This window comes from Ahaetulla prasina, chromosome 1, assembly GCF_028640845.1.
Source record: "Ahaetulla prasina isolate Xishuangbanna chromosome 1, ASM2864084v1, whole genome shotgun sequence".
Taxonomy (NCBI): domain Eukaryota; kingdom Metazoa; phylum Chordata; class Lepidosauria; order Squamata; family Colubridae; genus Ahaetulla; species Ahaetulla prasina.
The window spans coordinates 290,167,684-290,182,508 of record NC_080539.1 but is presented as its reverse complement, the minus strand read 5'-3'; positions in this window follow the sequence as shown (position 1 = coordinate 290,182,508).

Sequence of the window (14,825 nt, the reverse complement as noted above, 5' to 3'; positions counted from 1 at the left end):
TATTACATGAACTGGATCCTTGCCTCACTCAAAGCAGCTCTTTTATCCTTCTATGTATCTACAGTACATTTATGTTGTTTCCATAGCAACACAGAGATCTCCCTTGACAACACTCCCTCCTCTCCTATATGTATAAGCTTGTCCTTCTTTTTTAAAGATATGTACATGCTGAGGGAAAGTAGTATATTCAACTTCTACATTTCCCACTAACAAATATGAGTCATTTCTCATCTGACTTTCAGAAACCGTGTTATCAAACTGGAGGAGCAGAAGAAAAAGAGGTGTTTTTTTTTCCTTGAAAGCCTAGTAACTTTAATGTTTAAATTGGAAAACTGTGTATCCTGCTTACTCAGAAACACTAAATGTGGATAAATGGAGATTGGAAGTGACATAAGATAGACTGGTATTTATGGCCATCTATCCTCCCAATGCAGTTTTAGCTGTAATATATTTATTTGTTTGTTTGTTTGAGAAAGCAGTTCTAAGCAACTTTGAAAGAGTCAGTTTATGGTTTGCTGTCCTTCATTGCAATATTAAATGTTATTTTGTACTCTTTTCTCCCTTCCAGTGGTTGTACCTTGCAAAGCAGTGCTTTAATTTGTTTCAGAAAATTTGTTTGTGTGTTTGTTTGAGAAAAGAAAACTATAAATCACTTGTTTATATGTTCAACAGTTCTTCCACTGAGGCATCATGCTTGTATAATATGCCATGATCCCCAAACTTTCCTTCAAGGTAAATAACTTAACATGGGTTTCATGAGACATGATCTCAGCATATATTCTTAAAGTAGGAATCTCACATCTGATTCTTAGCCATACCAGTTCCCAAATAATTACGCATGAATAAGTTTATAGTTTGGTAAATTAGATTATCTCCCTTCTTACCATTCTTACCACTTTCAATTGCACATAAAGTTGTTTACCCTTTTTTCTTTATCTTCCTATCCATAGTACTCCTTCCCTTATGAAGCGATTTCTCATATTTGTCTTCATCACTCTCAGAAAAACTTTGATGCAACAGGCTTCATGAAAGAGCTGCAGACCAAATTTCAAATTAAGATTAATGTTATCTGCAACATTAATGCAAATGATTCAAATTGTGTTATTTCCATTTATTTCCATCACTTATATTTGTGATACATGCAATATTATGAGATATACAATATCAAAAATGATCCCTCCAGTGGTTTGTGATTCAGTTGGTCATTCCTGAATGACCCATTGGTCTGTCTATGAACAATGCCTCCCTGTGAAAGTAAAAGCTGGGCTCTGAAGAAGCAAACTGGAGAGATTACTGGAGCTTTTGAACTCTGGTATTGAAGAAGGCTCCTGAGAACACCGTGAATAGCAAAGGAAACAAATCAATGGACTTTAGAACAAATCAATCCAGAGTTTTCACTTAAGGCACAAGTGACCAAACTCAAATGATCGTATTATGAATACAATATGCAAAGATTCAATTCCCTTGTGAAGGGTGTATATGTATGCATATACACATAGATACACATACACATATACATATATAAACATCTGGTATTTTACAGCCCATGTAAATGTCAATATTTTATGACACACAGATTCACCTTCTCAAGGTTGACATCTCAATCTTCAGACCTTCTTGAAGATGAGCTCCCCCCGCCAAGCCTTCAGTCTTTCCAATGATGCATCCTAACATCATTAACAAGAAATAATATATAATATGATAATGTGTATAATTTCCTCTAATAGGTTAGGACTTATGTCATTTGTACTGGATTGCACACTTACTGAGATATAGTATTTTACAATAATGACCAGACTGATCAGTTATTGTTTTTTTTTTATTCAAAAAGTTTTACAAAATTTTTTCCCCCCCTTTCCCCCCCTCCTCCCCCCTCCCTTCGCAACCCCTCCCCGACTTCCCGGAACGAGCACAAGGTATAGTTAAAAATAAAACAAACATATGCTAAAAATTTCATCCCAACTTAATTATACCCTACAATCATCAATTCCTAACTTCCCCAAAAGCAATCAAAATAATACATCATAATCATTCAAAACAGTCTGATAACTCTTAGTCTGATATCTCGTTGAATATAGTCAATCCATTTTTCCATTCCTTTAAGTATCTTTCTTGCGTATTGTCTTTCAAAAGGCTGATATCTTCGCCATCTCAGCCAAATTGGCAACTTTCAATATCCATTCTTCTATTGTTGGTACTTCTTTTTCTTCCAATATTGTCCTATTAGTAATCTTGCTGCAGTTATTAGATTTAAAATCAATTTAGTCTCAATTACTGTACAATCCGTAATAATTCCCAACAAGAAAAATTGCGGCAGGAACTTTATCTTCTTTTCAAAACATTTTGTAAAATCCACCAAATTTTTATCCAAAAGGCCTTTATGTCCTTACAAGTCCACCAAATGTGAAAATATGTAGCGTCATCACAATTACATCTCCAACATTTTGCTTGCATTTCTGGATACATACACGATAATTTTTTAGGATCTAGATGCCATCTATAAAACATTTTATAAAAGTTTTCCCTCAGATTCTGTGCCTGCGTGAATTTAACATTTCTAACCCAAATTTTTTCCCGTTTCCAATAATATTGGCTCCTGAAAATTTTGTGCCCACTTTATCATACAGTCCTTTACCAAGTCCCTTTCAGAATCTATTTCAAGTAACACATTATACAATCTCTTTATATGCTCCTGAGACTGATTTCTAATTTGCTTTACCAAATTTCCCTCGTTCTGCTCTATACCAATTTTCTGATCTCCCTTCCATCTAGCACGTAGTTGCTCATATTGAAACCAAGTATAATTTTTCCCTTCCTCTCTTAATACTTGCAGAGATTTTAACTGCAAATTACCTCTTTCAGTATACAAAAGATCTTTATATGTAATCATTTCCTGATTCTGTTCTATGTTTATATTTTCTACTGTATGTCTAGGACTTGCCCATATAGGAACCTTATGTTCTTGAGTGAAAAATGTAAAGTCCTTTCTATCCCTTAACATCTTGGGAGGAATCTCTTTCAAAACCTTCAACTCCTGTTCCCCTATTTTCAAGTTTTTCTGAAAAGCAACTTGCAAAATTTGATTCCTCACTGTTCTTTTCAAAAAATAAACCACAATGTCTCTAGGAAGTTTCTTTTGCCTAGCAATCCAAGAATTAACTCTATAAATTTTGTCAATTTGATAAGCAACCTCTTGTGGATCAAGTTCAATAAATTCAGCCAGAGCTTCTGATAAAAATTTTTTTAAATCTTCCCCTTTCTCCTCATTCAAACCTCTAATTCTCAGAGCTCCTTCCATCATTCTATACTGCATCACCACCACTTGATCTTCATTTTATCCAATTTGATTTGCATTCCCCATTCTATTTTCTATTTGTTGATTTGACTGAACAATTTCTTGCACCTCCTCCTCCACCACCTCCAGTCTTTTGCCAAACCTTGAAAAGCCATCAAGATATCTTCTCTTATTTTTTATTATTCTCTTTTATTTCTTCTCTTATTTTCTCATTATTATCCATAATCTCCTTAAACCTTTCTTCAGACACTTTCCCTTGCTCTTTAATCAGATCTTCTAAAGCTGGTTCTGCCCCCAGTCTTAGGTGGTTTAGTAGCCATTTCAGTTTTAAAATTCACAAAATATAAGTCTAGAAACTTCTCTTTTCCCCTTTAAGTATAGGAGAGCTCAGTTCACTTCATTAAAATCCACACATAACATTTCTTATCTTCTTAGTTGCACAGACTGTTTGAAATTCCATTCGTCACTTTCACTCCCGTTCAGGCGCCATCTTTAAGAGTCAATTAAAACAAAGGAAAAAAAATTTCTCTTTTTTAGAAGGTAGAAGTCAGGAAATCAAAAATACTTGCAATCCAATAATTGTCCGCTGGCACTCATTCCGCCTGCTTAAAGAGATCCATAAAGATAAGACAATTAGCAGAGATGGACACTTTCTTCTTTTCCTGCTTTTGCAGACGCACTGAAGTCGGAGATGGCAGGAATATTTATGGGACCCGTCGACCCTTCGAAGCTCTGCTTAATTAAAACAAAGCCTCTGGGGAGGTCTACCAACATTTCCTGCTGCTCTTATCTTCCCCTTTCATCCAGGGAAAAAGATTAAAGCCGGCTTTTCCTGGCTTTTACGATGTTCAGTGCGGAGCCCCTTTAATTAGGGCTCAGCGAAGAGGTGGAGCCACCCGGAAGTCACTGATCAGTTATTGTTATGTTATAGAGCCAGTGGTTATGTTATGGTGGCACAGTGGTTGGAATTCAGCATTGCAAGCTAATTCTGCTCACCTTGCTAGGAATTTGATCCCTTCGATCCTGACTGGGTCAGGGTTGACTCAGCCTTCCATCCTTCCAAGGTCATAAAATGAGGACCCAGATTGTTGAGGGCAATATGCTGGCTCTGTAAACTGCTTAGAGAGGGCTGTAAAGCATTGTGAAGCAGTATATAAATCTGAACGCAAAGTGCTGTTTCTATTTCTAAACAAAATCTGATTCCTTATCGTAGCCAAGTACCAGCTTTCTGTGTATGTATTAGGCCTATTAGAAGTAACTTGAAGGTGACCTAACTTAGTTTGCTGAAATGGAGATTCAACTTGATGAAGCAGTTTGGGTGTTCTTGGATCATTTCAGATTAGTGCTTTGAAAAAGACTCTGTAGATTCCCCTCCCCCGCCCCCAGTGCTATCTGAAGTGCTTCCAGAGCTGACAGCTTCAAGAATGTTTACTAATGCCTGAAAGACCTTCAATATATATAGCCTGGAAGATCTTTAGGAGGCATATGAGGGCAGAGGGGATGAATATTCCTCTCAGTATTTCACCCAGTGCTGGCTGAATGGTTTTACTTACATTTTCAATTACCCAAATTTTAGTTTTTGTACTATTGCTGAAGTAGATTATTTTGCCTTAGATAATCTAGCCCCCACACTGTTGTACATGCACTTAGTATAGTATTGATAATAATTTATTTATTTATTAATTATTAATTATTTACATTTCTATACCGCCCTTCTCCGAAGACTCAGAGCGGTTTACAGCCAAGTTAAAAAGACATATACAAAAATTAAAACACAATATTTGAATTTAAAAATCTGAATCCATAGGCCGAATATTAAAATAACAAGTAATAAAACCACCCATTAAAAATTAACCTTAGGCCAACCCTGCTCAGTAAAACAAAAAAGTCTTGAGCTCGCGCTTAAAGGCCCAGAGGTCGGGAAGAAGGCATAGCCCCAGAGGCAGTTCGTTCCATAGGGTAGGTGCCCCCACAGAGAAGGCTCTTCCCCTGGGGGCCGCCAGCCAATATCGACAATAATATCATCCGATCTTAGATGTATTTGTTCCCTTCTCCTCCTGGGTGTGGTTATCTGTGGTTATCTGAATTACAAGATCTTCTCAGATTTAATTTGCTCAATGGCTCCAGATGAATTGCAGAATTGTAGATCTGTAAAGCAATGTAGTGCAATTGTTTAGTGGACATAAAATCAAGGGAATACAATTCAAAATTTAATCACACTTGCAAAATATTGCACAAAGCTGAACTAGTTACTAAATCTCAGCCTAATTCCCAGAGTTGTACATATGTTAAAGATGGGGGGAGACAGGGCAGGACAGATGGAGGGATGGAGGGAGGGTGGGGGGAGAGAGAAAAATTAACCTCTAACATTTAGCCATTTATAACATTATTATAAATGGTTTTATAACTAAAAGTAATTCAGAGTCAAATGGGTTAAAGGACTGTACTTATTTCTTACTGATATTTAGTATTTATTTATTAATGATTAGATATCCCCAAAGGTTTCTTTTTGACCATAAATTATAGGTGCACAGACATACTTATACACATATACATAGATATGTGTACATGTCATGATTATTATGGATGGAGGGCAGGATAATTATACATTCATGTAGCAATTATAAATAGGTAAGTGAAGAATTAAATTTTCCATTCCTTTTGTTTTGACCTTAAACTACTAAAGGCAAGTAATGGCAAATGACACTTACTGTTCTGACCTAGACTTTCTGAGACAGTAAAAAGCACACACTTAGTTCCAAAAACCCTCTTTTTATTTCAAAGGCTGTGAATTATGTTCATTCATAGCCCGTCACAAATAGTTGGTAAAGAGTCCAACAGAAGTCTGTCAGAGTCTTTTGGATAAGGCTGATAAGCACCCACCTTTATTTCCCTTGACACGCTGCCAAAGACCTAATTGGCAATTAACTTTGCAAGGCCACACAGCGCACAGAGTCAAAACAGAGTTTCAGAATTCAAACCAACCAGAATGAACAAAGTTGCTTCCTGCAAAAGTTCACGTGCCTTTGCTCCTCCTTTATGACTTATGGGAGGGGCCAATCAACTCCAAGCCCTAGTCCCAAGTTGTCCCTTTTGTCTTAACTGTTCTTGCCTTCTGGCAGCTCTACACATATGCGCATAGGCTCCCCCTGTTCCTCTGCCTCACTGATGTCCAATTCTGGAGGCTCCAGAGGCAGCACATAACTCCCAGATGGTCCTGCCCCCACTGCCTCCAATGCAGAGCCCTCATCTGAGCCTTCCCCAGACTCCAGGACTCCAGGACATATTCCCCAGACTCCAGGACATATTCCTCCCCAACCTCCTCACTGTCTGACTCTGCTGCCAGCTCCGCAGGCTGCCGGTGGACCACAACACTTATATGGGGTTTTTAGGGATAAAATAAAATGGCTAAACCTATTACAGGTAGGTTACCACCTGCCCAGTAGATCTTAATAGTAGTCTCTGCTTAATTTTGCATTAATACAGCCTTTTCATTAATTATAGAATTAAAGATATGAAGTCCAAATTTATAAATTCTGAGTATTGGCAAATGTCTGCATGATTAGCAGCAGTTGATATGAAGGGTGATATTATTTTCTTGGCTGATCTCTCTTCCAGATGGAAATAGCTCAGGAGGAAGGGGACATAGATTTTAGCATACATGCTTTAGAATGTAAAATTAACTGTAGTCTACACCAAAGAACATGCAGACTTAAGCATAGAGCAGAAGCATGAATATGGGTAGTCTTTGAATAGAAATTGTGGGAAATGCTGGAACAAATCCATAGCAGGATCAATACAGAAGAATCAATCAGAAGCAAAGTTTCAATATTCATCTGAGCAGAGTTGGGTAGAATAAAAACTGAAATAACAAGGATCTGTAGGCAGAAAAATAGAGATATTGCAGGCAGAAACTAGGAATATTAATGTCAACTCAGGATTTTTGAGGAAACCAAGGTCTCAGAGTCTTGAATTGGTTGAGAGCATTACTCGGAACCATGGCATTTAAACAGAAACAGAAAACTTAACAAATTCAAGTTCTGATTTCACTACTAAATGGTGTTGCATTATGGATTTAGCTTAACATATTCAGAACTCAGAAATTGGAGTTTGAAAAATATGATTATGGTTTAATACAATGTGTAAGCTTAGTCATTTCAATCTAGACTTATTTATAGTCAAAGAACTGTTGAGCTACCTTGTAAGGAATTTTTCTTTTATCATTCAGTGGCCATAACAAAGAAAGTCACTATACAAATAAGAAAGCTTTTGATTTATCTTAATCACTGATCCTGTGGCATGCTGTTTTATTTATTCATTTAAAAGGGTTTTGAAATAACAATAAAAATGCAATAAAACAGCCAGCAATCCTAGTTAACAGTTGGCCTAGCAATCCTAACAGTGAAAATAACCAAAATCCTGTATGCACACACATACACACGTGCATCTAGTCATATACTGTATCTGTGTGCCCACACACAAATAAAATATATATGTATGTCCCAAAGATGCCTTTTCAAGACGCAACAGGACTTTCTGGTTTTTCTTTGAAGACTTTTGCTTCTCATCCAAGAAGCTTCTTCAGTTCTGACTGGGTGGTGGGGAATGGAAAGATTTATACTCCTTGCAGACAGCTGATCATTTGCATTCTTTTAGCAGTCATTAAGGCCACCTGGAGGTTTATCTGTGTCATCAGGGTCACCTGAGTAGTGCAAATGGGTTTGGAAACTTCTTGGAACTTCTAAAAGACTGTGTTGTATACTGGAGATAGATGATGTTGTATCCCTCCTGCTCTGTTGAGAGAGAGCTGTTCAGTTTTAAAATGGATGGCCTCTTTGACCCCTTTTTCAAACCAGTGGTCCTCTCTGTCCAAAATGTGGACTTTGCTGTCTTCAAAAGAGTGGCCTTTTTCTTTTAGATGCAGATGGACTGCTGAATCTAGTCCTGATGGGTTTGTTCTATGCTATGCCATGAGTTTATGAAGTGGTTGTTTTGTTTCTCCAATGTATAGATCTGCACATAGTTCACTGCATTGTACTCCATATACCATGTTGTTCAGTTTATGTCAGGGTGTTTTATCCTTGGAGTGGACAAGCTTCTGCCTTAGTGTATTCTTGGGTTTAAGTGTGCACATATGTTGTGTTCGCTGAAGATCCTCCTGAGCTCTTCCGATATTCCTGCAATGTATGGAATGGCAACATTGCTTTGTTTATTGTTCTTTTCATTGTCTATTATGTAGGACTTCCTGTAGGGTCTTTTTTGAGATTTGATGAAGGCCCACTTGGGATAGTCACACATTCTGAGGCTGTGTATGTCAAAACTGAACAACCCTCTCTCAACAGAGTGAGAGTGATACAACATCAAATTGGCAATGCTCTATCAAATCCTGTTCCTGTCAAGAGTGGCATTCCTCAAGGCAGCGTTCTTGGACCAACACTCTTCATACTATACATAAATGATCTTTGTGACCATATCTCAAGTAATTGTGTTCTCTTTGCTGACGATGTCAAACTATTTAACACCATAGACAATACATTTACCATTCAAAAAGACCTTGATCATCTAACCACTTGGTCCAAAACTTGGCAACTCCAAATCTCATCCAGCAAATGCTCAGTCTTACATATTGGAAAAAAGAACCCAAACACTAAGTACATACTTGATGGACATTACTTTGCAGATGACCCCCACCCTGTTAAAGACCTTGGAATTTTCATATCAAATGATCTAAGTGCCAAAGCCCACCGCAACTACATAGCAAAAAAGGCTCTAAGAGTTGTAAACCTAATCTTGCGTAGCTTCTTTTCCAAAAACACTACACTACTAACCAGAGCATATAAAACATTTGCTAGACCAATTCTAGAATACAGCTCACTTGTCTGGAACCCTCACCACATTTCTGACATCAATACAATTGAGTGTGTCCAGAAATATTTTACAAGAAGAGTTCTTCATTCCTCTGAAAACAACAAAATACCTTATCCCACCAGGCTTGAAATCCTGGGCTTAAAAAACTTGGAACTCTGTCGCCTTCGACAAGACCTAAGTTTAACTCATAGAATCATCTATTGTAATGTCCTTCCTGTTAAAGACTACTTCAGCTTTAATTGCAATAATACAAGAGCAACCAATAGATTTAAACTTAATGTTAACTGCTTTAATCTAGATTGCAGAAAATATGACTTCTGTAACAGAATCATCAGTGCCTGGAATACTTTACCTGACTTTGTGGTCTCTTCCCATAATCCCAAAAGCTTTAACCAAAACTTTCTACTATTGACCTCACCTCATTCCTAAGAGGACCATAAGGGGCGTGCATAAGAGCACAAACATGCCTACCGTTCCTGTACTATTGGTTTTTTTTCTTCTATATATATATATATATATATATATATATATATATATATATATATATATATATATATATATATATATATATATATATATATATATATATATATATATATATATGTATTCCTCCTAATATTTACTCTTATATATGTTTATACACTATATAATCTTTTCTGTATGATACTTATATATATTGTTGTGACAAAATAAATAAATAAAATCATCTATCTCCAGTCTACAATACAGTCCTTTCAACATTTCCAAGAAGACTTCACACCCATTTGCACCTCTCAGGTAACCCTGATGACAGTCTGTCTATGGGTGAACAATAATACAGAAACTACTCAGAAAAAACTTATCATGCCATCAGTAGTTTCCTTATTATTGTTCAATCATAGAGAGAATCTTGCCAGATTAAAGCAACTATCTGCATAACTATAGATATATTTGGAACTTCTAGAATCACAGGCCTGACAATTGCTCTCTCTAGATTACCCCTACCAGTTAGGATTCTGCATGATTAGGAAGAAGTGTTTCAGTCTTCATATGAACATATCCACTTTCTGGTAAGTTGCTTTGCAGGTCTGAAAAAAAAGATGCAACTGCATTGATTGATCAGCTCCTTAAATTTATTCTTAAAAGTATTCTTTTTTACTTTCTTGTGTTCTCTCCTTAGGAGTGATTAGCTCCATCCCTCTCAACATACCACAAGTTCCTCAAAACTAGGCTATGTTATCAAAGCAGGAGACTAGGGAGATTTTGTGATGGCTCCCTTATGTGATTAATATCATGGGGTTTTTTGTATGCCTTTTTATAGTGTTTTTTTTTAATGTGACTGTTTAAAGGTATTTACTAAACAGCCCCTGCCCTACTGGGTAAGCAATTTAGAGTTATTTCCTTACCTAAATAGAGAAACAGAATCATCATGTGTGGACAAAAAACAAATGGGAGCGGAATGAATTCCAAAATCCTGCCAGCTTTCCTATAGAATTGCCTGTAGGAAGAAGCATTAGAAATATCTTTCTTCCCTTCCCTTCCCTTCCCTTCCCTTCCCTTCCCAGCAGCAGACAGGTTAAGTGGCTGCTGCTGAGTTGTTGGGGGAGCAAGGGATTACAAGACTGGCTGAGAAGCTGTCACAGAACATTGAAAGTGGTGGAGGAATCACATGACTGCAGTAGCAATTCAGCAGCAGCCAATGGCACAGAAACAGCCACAACTTCCCCAAATTTCATTCCATTGGGAGTCATGGCTCCCAGAATTTGGACACATTTTAAGTTAGCTCACGTGTGTGTGTGTGTGTATGCGCACGCATAATAGGTTTTATACACTTTGTGACTGTTGCTGGTTGCAGTCAGCCTAAAATACAAAACTCTTAAAAATAATGACACTTATATCTAATTACTGTGCACAAAATGTGGAGCCACTATCATGCTTGCATCACCACACAGATGGTCTTCAATAGGTGCTTTGTCTGTTTGGACCCCCTGGATCTTGATCTATTCCATAATTATCTGGGGTTGCATTACCCCATTCAACAATTATCCACAATTTTCTCTAACTCTCAGTTTCTACTTGTAAAACATGCAGAAGCTGGGTCAAGTGGACTTTGCACAGATATATCAGCTATACCCTTTTCTGGATTGGGAGTGGGGGTTCAGACAATCCATCATGCCCTAGTTACCTTACTACTGTATTGTTGAGATGGACTTAACATAGGGCTACCCTTGAAGACCATTGAGAAGCTACAGCTGGTCTAGAATTCAGCAACATGGGAATGATGGAGGCTCTGCATTATATGTGTGTATGATCCCTCTGCTTTGTAAGCTACTGTTTGTCAGTTGGCCCCTCAAGTTGCTGATTATCAAAGACTTTCATACCATAGGATCTGGCTTATCTTATGTACCACTTATCTCTACTTATTTCTACCCATCTAGTTGGTTCAGCAGTGTGGGTGTGTTTCAAATTTTATCAATTAAAAGATGTAATCTTTCAGACCACATTAGGTATGCATACCTAATTCTTATCCCTGCCCTCCAGCCAAAAATTTGTGAGCATTTGATCCTTAAAAGGTCAATCAGGAAATTATTGAAGACCTGGTTGTTCTCCCAGAGAGGGTGATTGTGGCAATTTTTTGATCTGGGTTTCTTTTTCTTTTTCTTTCGTTTGTGTTTATGTATCGTTGTGTGGTGTTCTTTTTTTAAATTAGTTTTTGCACTTTACCTTTTCTGTCTTTTGAATTTTTATTTTAATATTTTATTTTCATTTTAATAAGTTGTTTTTTTACTTATAAGCCATTCAGATTGGAATTAGTTGGCCTGCACATTAAATAAATAAATAGTATCCTTCCCATCAAGATTTAGGTCACCTTAACTGGGCTGTTGCAGCTATCAGCAGACATTATAAGAACAGAGAAATATTGTTGTTTAACCAGGGGTGCTATCCAGCAGGTTCCGAAAGGTTCTGGAGAACCAGTAGTGGAAATTTTGTGTATTTTGGAGAAACAGCCAATACCACTTCTGGCTGGCCCCAAAGTGGGGTGGGAATGGAGATTTTGCAATATCTTTCCCCTGGAGTGGGATGGGGTGGGAATGGAGATTTTGCAGTATCCTTCCCTGCCATGCCCACCAAGCCATGCCCACAGAACCGGTAGTAAAAAAATTGAATTCTGCCATTGTTGTTTAACCACAATATAATGAATAATCTGTGATATGGACCTTTTTGTATTTGGTTGGTTGTCCCAGGTCTGCCTCTGATAATGTCCAAGGCATCTCTTTTTGCACTTTACTTTCAAGAACTGGTCCTGGTCCTGGTCCTGATCTTTTGGCCACTGTACTGATTCTAATACCACCACCATTTCTTTTCTGCACTCTTTGTTATTGTTGGCCCTGCCTATCTCTGCAAGCTGCCTTTTCTCTCTAATGTCTCTATTGATAACATTAACATTCAGGTATCCAGTGGTATCTGAGATTGCAAAGACTTTGCAAGAGTCAATAAAATAGCAATAACAATAGCATTTAGACTTATATACCACTTCACAGTGCTTTACGTCCCCCTCTAAGCGGTTTACAGAGTTAGGTCATTTTACTGACCTCAGAAGGATGGAAGGCTGAGTTAACCTTGAGCCTGGGGAGATTCGAACTGCCAAATTGCAGTCAGCGGGCAGTCAGCAGAAGTGGCCTGCAGTACTGCATTCTAACCTCTGCGCCACCATCAGTCTCTTAACACAGTAGTGTAAAAACTATATTAGTAACCTCTGTACTCTGTAAGGCATTCCTAGGTACCCCCAAAGCGCTCCCTCTGCCCCAACAAATCTAAGATTCTCAAACTCCATACCTACTTCTGTCTGCCATTCTGTGTTTAAAATCCTTATAAATGCTTACATTAAAATCCTTATAAATGCATCTCTATCATTCTTGCATCCACAACCTGAGCTCTGAGTTTCCAGCCTGTTGAATGTGTACATACTAAGATACCTGTTTGGTTGCTGAACAGGTATAGTCCCAGAATTACCTTATTCGTAGAACACAGATGTGCATAGAAAGACACTTATATACAGCCAATGGCCATTTCTTCTTCTTCTTCTTCTTCTTCTTCTTCTTCTTCTTCTTCTTCTTCTTCTTCTTCTTCTTCTTCTTCTTCTTCTTCTTCTTCTTCTTCTTCTTCTTCTTCTTCATCATCAGGTTCATTGGTATATTCCTTCATATTATAGATTTCCCTTTATGCCTGCAATACAATTGAATATGGTGAAAGTTAAACATTAGCTCTTCAGACTTTAGGATGAATTGAGATGCAGATCACAACATCAGAGCTGACCTTATGTAGACCGAATCAAATTGATCTGACCTCATTGCCTTGGGCTTTTCTCTACTGTCTAAATAATATAAATAGGTTGCCATACTGCACACTATTCTGTGATATAACCATCATCTGTCTTCCAGCCTCCTACAACTCCTCTTTTGTCTGTGGGATTTATAACAGCTTTTCCTGCTTCTTAAAGTATCACAGTAAATTAACAAGAAAGGCCACCCTGTAAAATTTTAGAACAAAGAAAACTGCAAACAAGGAGGAGACAGACAAGAAAGTCAGAACTGTTCTTCATAAAAGTTAAGTAATGAAGTTTCTTTTTTGTCACCTTTAATTGTTGTTTCTTTATTCAACCAATTTATATAGCCTCATTATGCTTGCATATTTTGACTTTCTGATATGCTTAAACTTGTATTCCTGGACATATTTTAATGAAATTTTATTCTCAAATAAATGTGCATAGGGTTACATTCCTAAATTGAAATGTAAAAATAAATACATTAGAAAGAGAAAAAAATTCAAATTTCAAAGATTTTTTAGGTGGAGGGTTCTTTCATATTATGGTACAAAACACATGTATGCACACATTTGTGTCTGTAAGATCTATAAAGGCTATATGCAGCCTTTATAGATCTTACAGCTGCATTTGATTTTTTTTTTTTATTTGAATTTATATCCCGCCCTTCTCCAAAGACTCAGAGCAGCTTACATTGTGTTAAGCAATTTGATATGGTAAATACAGATGTACTATGGAGTAAACTGACAGCTCTTAAAATTGAACCTAGACTACTAATCCTAATCAAAGCCCTATGTACAAATACTTGTTTGAAAGTACAGTATGGGGTTAATGGAGCCCTGACTAACAGGATTCACTGTTTCCTTCATTTTATCTACAAGTACGGGGAATTTCAGTATGTTCTACTGAAATGTCCCTAAGATGTAAACATTTTAAAATAAGACATAATCAAATTTAACACTCTAAGATTACTTTTGACTGGTTGATGATTTATGATTTCTTTTATTGTATAAAATAATTTAATTATGCCATATTCTACTTATATATACATAGATAAATGGGAAAAAAATCCCCATAAAGGAATGGATTTTATTTATTTACATTTTGTTGACTGGTTGCTAATGCTCCAAGAAATTAGAAAGGCATTTTGTGATGGCATGAATAAACCATTGCTCAGCCTTTGAAAGTATCTGTTGCTTCAAGGCTGGGGAAATATGTGGCCTCTGAAATTGTTCAATTTATAACTGCATGACTATTCAGTGATGGAACAATAATTCCCATCCATTTATTTCTGTTGTTTCTCTTAGGAGATGCTTGGAAACTGATATTTCAACTATGTTATGTCTGACTTGGCCTCCT